General features: G+C 57.9%; 1 long non-coding RNA gene across 2 annotated transcripts; it reads left to right on the top strand.

Moving 5' to 3' along the window:
* Positions 1-2,391: 2,391 nt before the first annotated feature.
* Positions 2,392-6,865, top strand: LOC144335055 (uncharacterized). 2 transcript variants are annotated; one of them, XR_013405494.1, is made up of 3 exons: positions 2,392-2,602; positions 2,871-5,469; positions 6,295-6,865. It is a non-coding gene; the product is annotated as an uncharacterized LOC144335055 (long non-coding RNA). The 2 variants fall into 2 exon arrangements; XR_013405493.1 differs by having other exon boundaries at positions 2,422-2,602; positions 2,871-5,475; positions 6,302-6,865.
* Positions 6,866-7,362: the final 497 nt, after the last annotated feature.

Raw genomic sequence — 7,362 nt, 5'->3', positions numbered from 1 at the left:
TCACTAGGAGCTGCTTGTAAGTGTAAACATTTTTTTATTTTTATTTTTTGAGATGGAGTCTTGCTGTGTCACTCAGGCTGGAGTGCGGTGGCATGATCTCAGCTCCCTGCAACCTCTGCCTCCCAGGTTCAAGTGATTCTCATGCCTCAGCCTCCCGAGTAGCTGGGATTACAGGCGTGCGCCACCATGCCTAATTTTTGTATTTTAGTAGAGACTGGGTTTCGTCATGTTGACCAGGCTGGTTTTGAACTCCTGACCTCAAGTGATCCTCCTGACTTCGCCTCCCGAAGTGCTGGGATTACGGGAGGGCCGTGCCCGGCCAGTATTTTTTTCTGAACCCATGTTACGTGTGTACTGCAGAGGCCTTTTTGCTCTGGCTTCCCTGTCCAGAACAGCAACTGTTTGCATTTGAGCTGATAATGTCCAAGAGTGGGGAGCTGAGTTAGGGACAGAATCACCAACTTTAATTAGCAGGATGACATTAACATCCCAGCAGGGGCTTGGGGGTGGGGGGCGTCCTTCAGGCTCCTCTGATCCCAGTGGACACCTCCCCACAAGTCCCTCAATCCTGGGACACTGGAAGCCAGGCGCCCTTCGAGGGTGGAGGGAGGCCACCCACCTCCCCACGTGGCCAGAAATCGCATGCCCTGGCAGCCTGCCCTGGCTTGGTTCAGCAGCGCCCAGAATGTTCTGGTCTTTATCTGGTTTAGTTTTAAGTGCTTCCAACGGCAGCGGGGCTGTTCCACCACAGTCCCCAGGAAATTGGTCCGTGTAGGACGGAGCCTTCCCGAGAATGAAGTCATCTGTTCCTTTTTTATTTTTTGTTGCCTTTCTCCTTCAACGCGAGTCACCGGGCCTCTGCAGTCCCTCCCCGCGCCAACGCGCCCCGCCGCGGGGCCCGGCCGGGCTGGCGGGGGAAGGGGCGAAGAGCAGGGCCCCGGGGTGCGCGGCCGCCCGATGCCCCCTGCTCGCGCCCTGCCCCCCGCCCCGGCCCCCGCCCCGGCCCCCGCCCGCCACGGCCTGAAGGTGAGCTCCCCGGGGGCCGCCCGCGATCCGGCACGGCCCGCTAGGCAAACAATAACAGTAAATAACGCTCCCTTGTCAACGTAATAAAAACGGAAACGGTTACAATGTTTTTTAATAAGCGTCCCCCATCAATCTCCCTCCCCCCCCGTCCCGGGCCGTGGGCACGGGAGAGGAGGGGGAAGGGTGGGGGGCACTGGGCCGCGCTGCTTGGGGGGCCCGGGGTGCAGGAGGAGGAGGACGCCCGGGGGAAAAGGGGAAAACACAGCAAGTGAGAGACGAGGGGGCGCGAGCGGCCGGGGTCACGCGCGCCAGCGGAGCCGGGAAGCGGCCGCGGTAACACCGTTGCCATGGCGACGTGGCCGCGAGGAACAGGAAGCGGCAGAAATAGCAGCCGCCGCGGCCCGCGCCACCCGGCCCCTCCCCCCGAGCCCGTTGCCTCGGAGACCGGGCCAGAGCGAGGCTGCGCGGGCGGCCGCGGCCTCCTGCGCCCCAACCCGCGCATGCGCAGCGGGGTCTGGCCCACGAGGGCTTCGCGGGAGTGTCCGGGCGTCGCGGGAGTGTCCCGCCGTCGCGCCGGGGCCACCCCGACCCCCAGACCTGCCCTGGCCGCCCGCTTGGGTGGTGGTTCGGGGGCGGGGGGAGGGAAAAGCCAAATCGTTCCTTGTTTGCCTTTGGAAAGCCGCTCCGTCTTTGTTCCGGGCGGATTCCTTGGTTTCCAGGCGCTGTAGGCCGGAAGAGGAGGGGGCAGGGACCCCGGCCCAGCGGTCCCAGACGTTTTCAGAGCGACAGACCCTGGGCCCAGTGCGGTGACGCCGAGGGGACGCGGGCCACCAGCCCTCCCCTCCGGAGCTCAGGCCCAGTCCGGGCTTCCCAGGCCCCGAGGCTGCCCTCCCGGAGCCGGACCTCCCCTGGGGGTGGGGGTGCTGCCCCGGGGCCACCTTTCTGGGTTTCCTGTCCTTTTGTTCACGTATCCCCCTCCCCGGATTGAACCAGTAAAAAGCATAAAGCGGAAAATACGTCCTTGCCGCCCCCAGGCTCCCTCATCCAGCAGAAAACTCAAAACAGTCCACACCCCTCCCAAAGTTGAGAGCAACCTGGACTTTTCATAAACAAAACGCGCCCTCAAGCAGCGTGTTTCTGTGGAGGTGGCCTCACGTGGCTGAGGCTGGGGTGTGTGTGCGTGTGTACGTGCGCAAGGGGCACGCGATCATCTCTCAGGCTGTTTGTGGATAATTTTTTTTTTCTCCAGATTTTGTTTGGTTTATTTTTAATAAGGGTCAGAGGTCTGGGCTTCTGTGGGGAAGGGGCAAGGGTCATTTCGGATGGCCAGGCCGGGAGGTCCCAGGGGGAGGGATCACGGAGCCTGGGCTGCCGTGCGAGGTGGGAGCCGGAGCCGCCCCATCTGGCCCTGCTCCCGGCGGCGGCCGGTGGGAGTCAGCGGGGACAGGCTCCGCGGACTGCTCCTGGGGTATGGCCCCAGAGTGGACCCAAGCCAAGGACTGGGATGTCTCTCGCCTGGACAGGGCAGCTGTCATTTCCCCGGCCCCTATCCTGGCCACACTGGCCAAGAGAGAAGGCAAGCGTAGTGGCCCGGGTCTCTGGGGCTTTCTACATTGGAAAGGGGAGGCTTTTGTTTTTTGTACAAGGCGGACTTCAACTCTCAGCGAGCAGGCTGACCAGATGGGAATGTAGGGAGGGTGTGCCGGGAAGGGGGACCGCATGCTTCAAACCTCCCCGCCACCATCGCCTAGCAGCCTGGGCCCCCACTGCATCCCTGTGCTGGCTGAAGGGAGGGAGGGGCTAGGACTGATGTTTCTTCTTCCCTCCTCCCTCCCCCTTTCCAGATGTGAGAAAGGAACCCAGCCCTGCAGGGGAAACTTGTCTGGTATGCAGAAGACTTAGGGTCCACGGTGGCGGTCTGGGTGTCATATTGCCATCTCTCCTTGAAGGAGAAGATGAACACCTGGGGAGAAGGCGCCTGGGAGCTGTTGCTACAGTCTAGAGAAGCCCCACCTTGGCTCAGCGGGCAGTAGCCTGTGCTGAGAACGGGGATTCCAGGACCAGACAGTCCTGGCGGTGGATCCCGGCTCTTCTGAAGCCACAGATTGTGCATCTGGATGACAGGGACAGCGCAGTGCCCCCATCACAGATGGTGATGGCTTCTGGAGGTGGTGCACACAAGCTCGTGGCATGGCGTCTGGTGCACAGTAGGTGCTAGAACATGGAAGCTGTCGTTGGAGCTGGTGTGACCCAGGATGGCCACCTTGGGTCTCTGACACTCTGGGACTGGCCGTATCCCAAGGCAGGTTCTTCTTTGGTCCAGCCTCCAGGAAAAGAGCACCGGACTGGGGTCATGAGAAGCAGAGGCCAGGGATTCTGCCACCAACCCACTGTGTAATCCGAGGCAAGTCACTGAGCTGCTTTGAGCCTCAGTCTTCTCATCTGGCAAATGGGATAATAATCACAACTGCCACTAATTGTGAACTTACTCAGTGCCAGGCACTCCACTGAGGTTTGTACATTTCCTTATCTGATTCGAGCCTCAAAAAACCAAGTGAGGTAAAGACCATGATGATTCCAGTTTCACAGATGAGGGGAGAGAGCCTCAGAGAGGTGAAGCCACTTGCCGGGGACGCAGCTGGAAGGTGGTGCAGTCGCTGTCGCACACCCCTGAGAGCGAGTGTCCAGGTGCTGCTCCTGTCTCTGTTGTTCCCCTACCCTTCCTGTTCACCCCCTGTACTTTTTGGTGGCTCAGGCCACAGCTCTCCCTTTGTATTTGAACCCTTGGATCCAGCCATTCTGGAATCTTCTGAGTCTGGTGCAGATCCAGCCCCCTCAGTGGGAGACGTCCTCAGGGGTAGATGGGGACTTGAAGAAAGCCAGGTGGGCCCCACATGGTCCCCACAGTCAACCTGGCATCTCACAGCTGATCTGCCATCCACCGTGTCTCTCCCTGCCATTTACACCGAAGGGTTGGGGTTCCTAACACACCCGGGTGGATGCGTGGCCTCCAGATGGTGCAGTTAATCCCGCTGGAAGCTGTAAATCAGCGTGATTGTCCCAGCCTCCCCTCCCCTCCTCCGCGCAGTCACCTCCGAGGAGCTGGTGGGAGAAGCGCCCCTCCAGCCCCGCCCTCCCGCCCCGGCCTTTGTTCCTGCTCAGTAGCCGGCAGGAAGTGGCCCAGTCACGGTCTCCACGGCCCACGTTTGAATCTCAGCCCTGTCACTGCCTGGCACGGTGGCTTTGGCCAATCGCTTCATCTCCTGTTATCCTCAGTTTCCTCATCCATGAAATAGGGTGGGTCGCAGCGCCTGCCTGATCCCAAAGATGGGGGCTACTGTGTGTGAGCACTCCATCCTGGACCTGGCTCCCAGGTGGTCCTCGGATATGCTGCTGGTTATAACAAGTGCTTACTCTGGGCTAGGTGTTGTAATGCTTTAGCTCAATGGATCCTCAAACAAGCCCGTTATGACCCTTTTATAGGTGGGGAAGCTGCTGTTCGGAGATGGGAATAAGTTGCCCAAGGCCACACAGCCAATTAGCAGAAGAACTGGGATTAAACCAGGCAGGCCTGTGCAGCTCTAAAGACCTCACTGTAACCTTAGGTTCCTGGCCCTCCCTACTGAGACCTTCTGAGGCTCTCTACCAAACCAGCGTCTACAGTGACAGCATAGTTAGCTCTGCCTAGAGCCGCTGGGTTAATAGGTCCTTAATAAAGCCAGCAGAAGCGTCTGCAGCTTCGCAGGGCAGGGGCCGAGGGGCCAGGTGCAGCAGATGTGTCCTAATGAAAATATCGGGTGGGGAGGGGGAGGGGACCATGGAGTGAGCCGCCTGCTCATGTCTCCAGCTTCCTGACCTCTGTGGCTGAGTCACTGGAGGCCTCCAGGTGCAGGGGACAAGGAACAATCAATTCCATCACTCATTCCATCCATGCTGGCTTGCTTCCTTTCATCCATCCATCCATCATCCATCCATCCATCCTTCTATCCATCCATCCTCTCCCAGTCACTCATCCTCCCTCCCTGGCTTCCATCCGTCCATGAATCCACTCACTTACCCATTCCCTCCCTTCCTCCTTTCCTTGTCTCCTTCCTTCTGCCCATCTGTCCATTCAGTGTTTACTGAGCACCCATCTTGAGCCAAGCCTTATGTGAGGTGCCCAGGTTCCTCCCTCCGAGGGACTCAGATTCTCAAAAGGATGCAAAGCAACCAAGCCCAAGTGGACAGGGCGTTAGGAGAGGAGAGGGTGTCTCGGGCGTCTCGGGGGAGGCTCTGACACTGGGGTCTGCACACTTTCCTCAGCCAAGCTCGCCAGGTGACCTTGGGCAGATGACACTTCCTGGGGGCCACTCTCTTCTACCTGTTCAAAAAAGGGTGTCCCCGTCCATTCGGTCGCTATGACAAAATACCTTAGACTGGGTTATTGATAAAAAAAAGTTTATTGTTGGGGCCGGGCGCGGTGGCTCACGCCTGTAATCCCAGCACTTTGGGAGGCCGAGGCGGGCGGATCACAAGGTCAGGAGATCGAGACCACGGTGAAACCCCGTCTCTACTAAAAATACAAAAAATTAGCCAGGCGCGGTTGTGGGCGCCTGTAGTCCCAGCTACTCGGGAGGCTGAGGCAGGAGAATGGCGTGAACCCGGGAGGCGGAGCTTGCAGTGAGCCGAGATCGCGCCACTGCACTCCAGCCTGGGCGACAGAGCGAGACTCCGTCTCAAAAAAAAAAAAAAAAAAAAAAAAAAGTTTATTGTTCACAGTTCTGGAGGTTGGGAAGTCCAAGATCAAGGTGCCTGCCGATTCGGTGTCTGATGAGGGCCCTTTCCTCACAGATGGTGCCTTATAGCCTTGTTCTCACGTGGTGGAAGGGGCAAGCAGGCTCCCCAGGCCTCTTGCCTAAGAGTGCGAATCCCGTTCGTGAGGATGGAGCACTCATGACCTCATCACCTCCCAGAAGCCTCACCTCTTAATACACATTGCAGAGAATGGTGTGTGTTTGTTTTTGTTTTTGAGACAGGGTCTCTCTCTGTCACCCAGGCTGGAATGCAGTGACGTGATCTTGACTCACTACAGCCTCCGCCTCCTGGGTTCGAGCAATCCTCCCACCTCAGCCTCCCGAGTAGCTGGGATTACAGGTGTGCGCCACCATGCCTGACTAATTTTTGAATTTTTAGTAGCGACAGAGTTTCACAGTGTTGGTCAGGCTGGTTTGGAACTCCTGACCTCAGGTGATCCACCTGCCTCAGCCTCCCAAGGTGCTGGGATTACAGGCGTGAGCCACCATGCTTGGGGCAGATTATATCTTGACATATGAATTTTGGGGTGGGGGGTCAGGTCATGGCAAAGGTGGTGCATTGTGGCGCCTCCTGTTGTGTATTTCTACAATTCCAAGCAGGTGAGGAAGCACCCAACTAACTACTCCCCCGAGAACCCCTTCCCACTCCGGTCCCTGGGATCTGCTGCCAACACTGGCAGGGTCCCCGGATTGAGGTCCAGGTCCACTCTGACTGACCCAGACAAGCCGCAGTGGGACTAGCAGAGGTGGGAGCTGGGGCAGAGCACTGGACTCAGAAGCAGGAGATCAAGGGCGGGGCTTGGCTCTGTCCTGCGATCTGTGACCCTGGGGAAATGGCATCCCAGAGTTGTCTATCAGCTCAGATGAAACACCTTAGAGACTCGGGAAGCATCGGCTGCTGGGGGCGTTACACTGTTATAATTATTGCTATCATGTTGTTGCTACAAAAGAAGCTGGTTAGAGCCACTAGCTTTGGGAGGCATCATTCATTCAGTGGTTACCATTTGTTCACCCACTCACTCAATAAAAGTTTATTACTGCCGGGCGCGGTGGCTCACGCCTGTAATCCCAACACTTTTGGAGGCCGAGACGGGCAGATCACCTGAGGTCGGGAGTTCGAGACTAGCCTGACCAACATGGAGAAACCCCGTCTCTACTAAAACTACAAAATTAGCCAGGTGTGGTGGCACATGCCTGTAATCCCAGCTACTCGGGAGGCTGAGGCAGGAGAATCCCTTGAACCCGGGAGGCAGATGTTGCAGTGAGCCGAGATCACACCATTGCACTCCAGCCTGGGCAACAAGAGCAAAACGCCGTCTCAAAAAAAATTTAAAAAGTTTATTACTGTGGCCAGGCACGGTGGCTCACACCTGTAATTCCAGCACTTTGGGAGGCTGAGGCGGGCAGATCGCCTAAGGTCAGGAGTTCAAGACCAGCCTGGCCAACATGGTGAAACCCTGTCTCTACTAAAAAATACAAAAATTAGCCATGCGTGGTGGTGGGCACCTGTAATCCCAGCTATTTGGGAGGCTTAGGCAGGAGA

This window comes from Macaca mulatta, chromosome 15 (assembly GCF_049350105.2).
Source record: "Macaca mulatta isolate MMU2019108-1 chromosome 15, T2T-MMU8v2.0, whole genome shotgun sequence".
Classification (NCBI taxonomy): domain Eukaryota; kingdom Metazoa; phylum Chordata; class Mammalia; order Primates; family Cercopithecidae; genus Macaca; species Macaca mulatta.
Note: the sequence above shows the minus strand (reverse complement) of the source record. Positions and strands in the feature narration are given on the sequence as shown.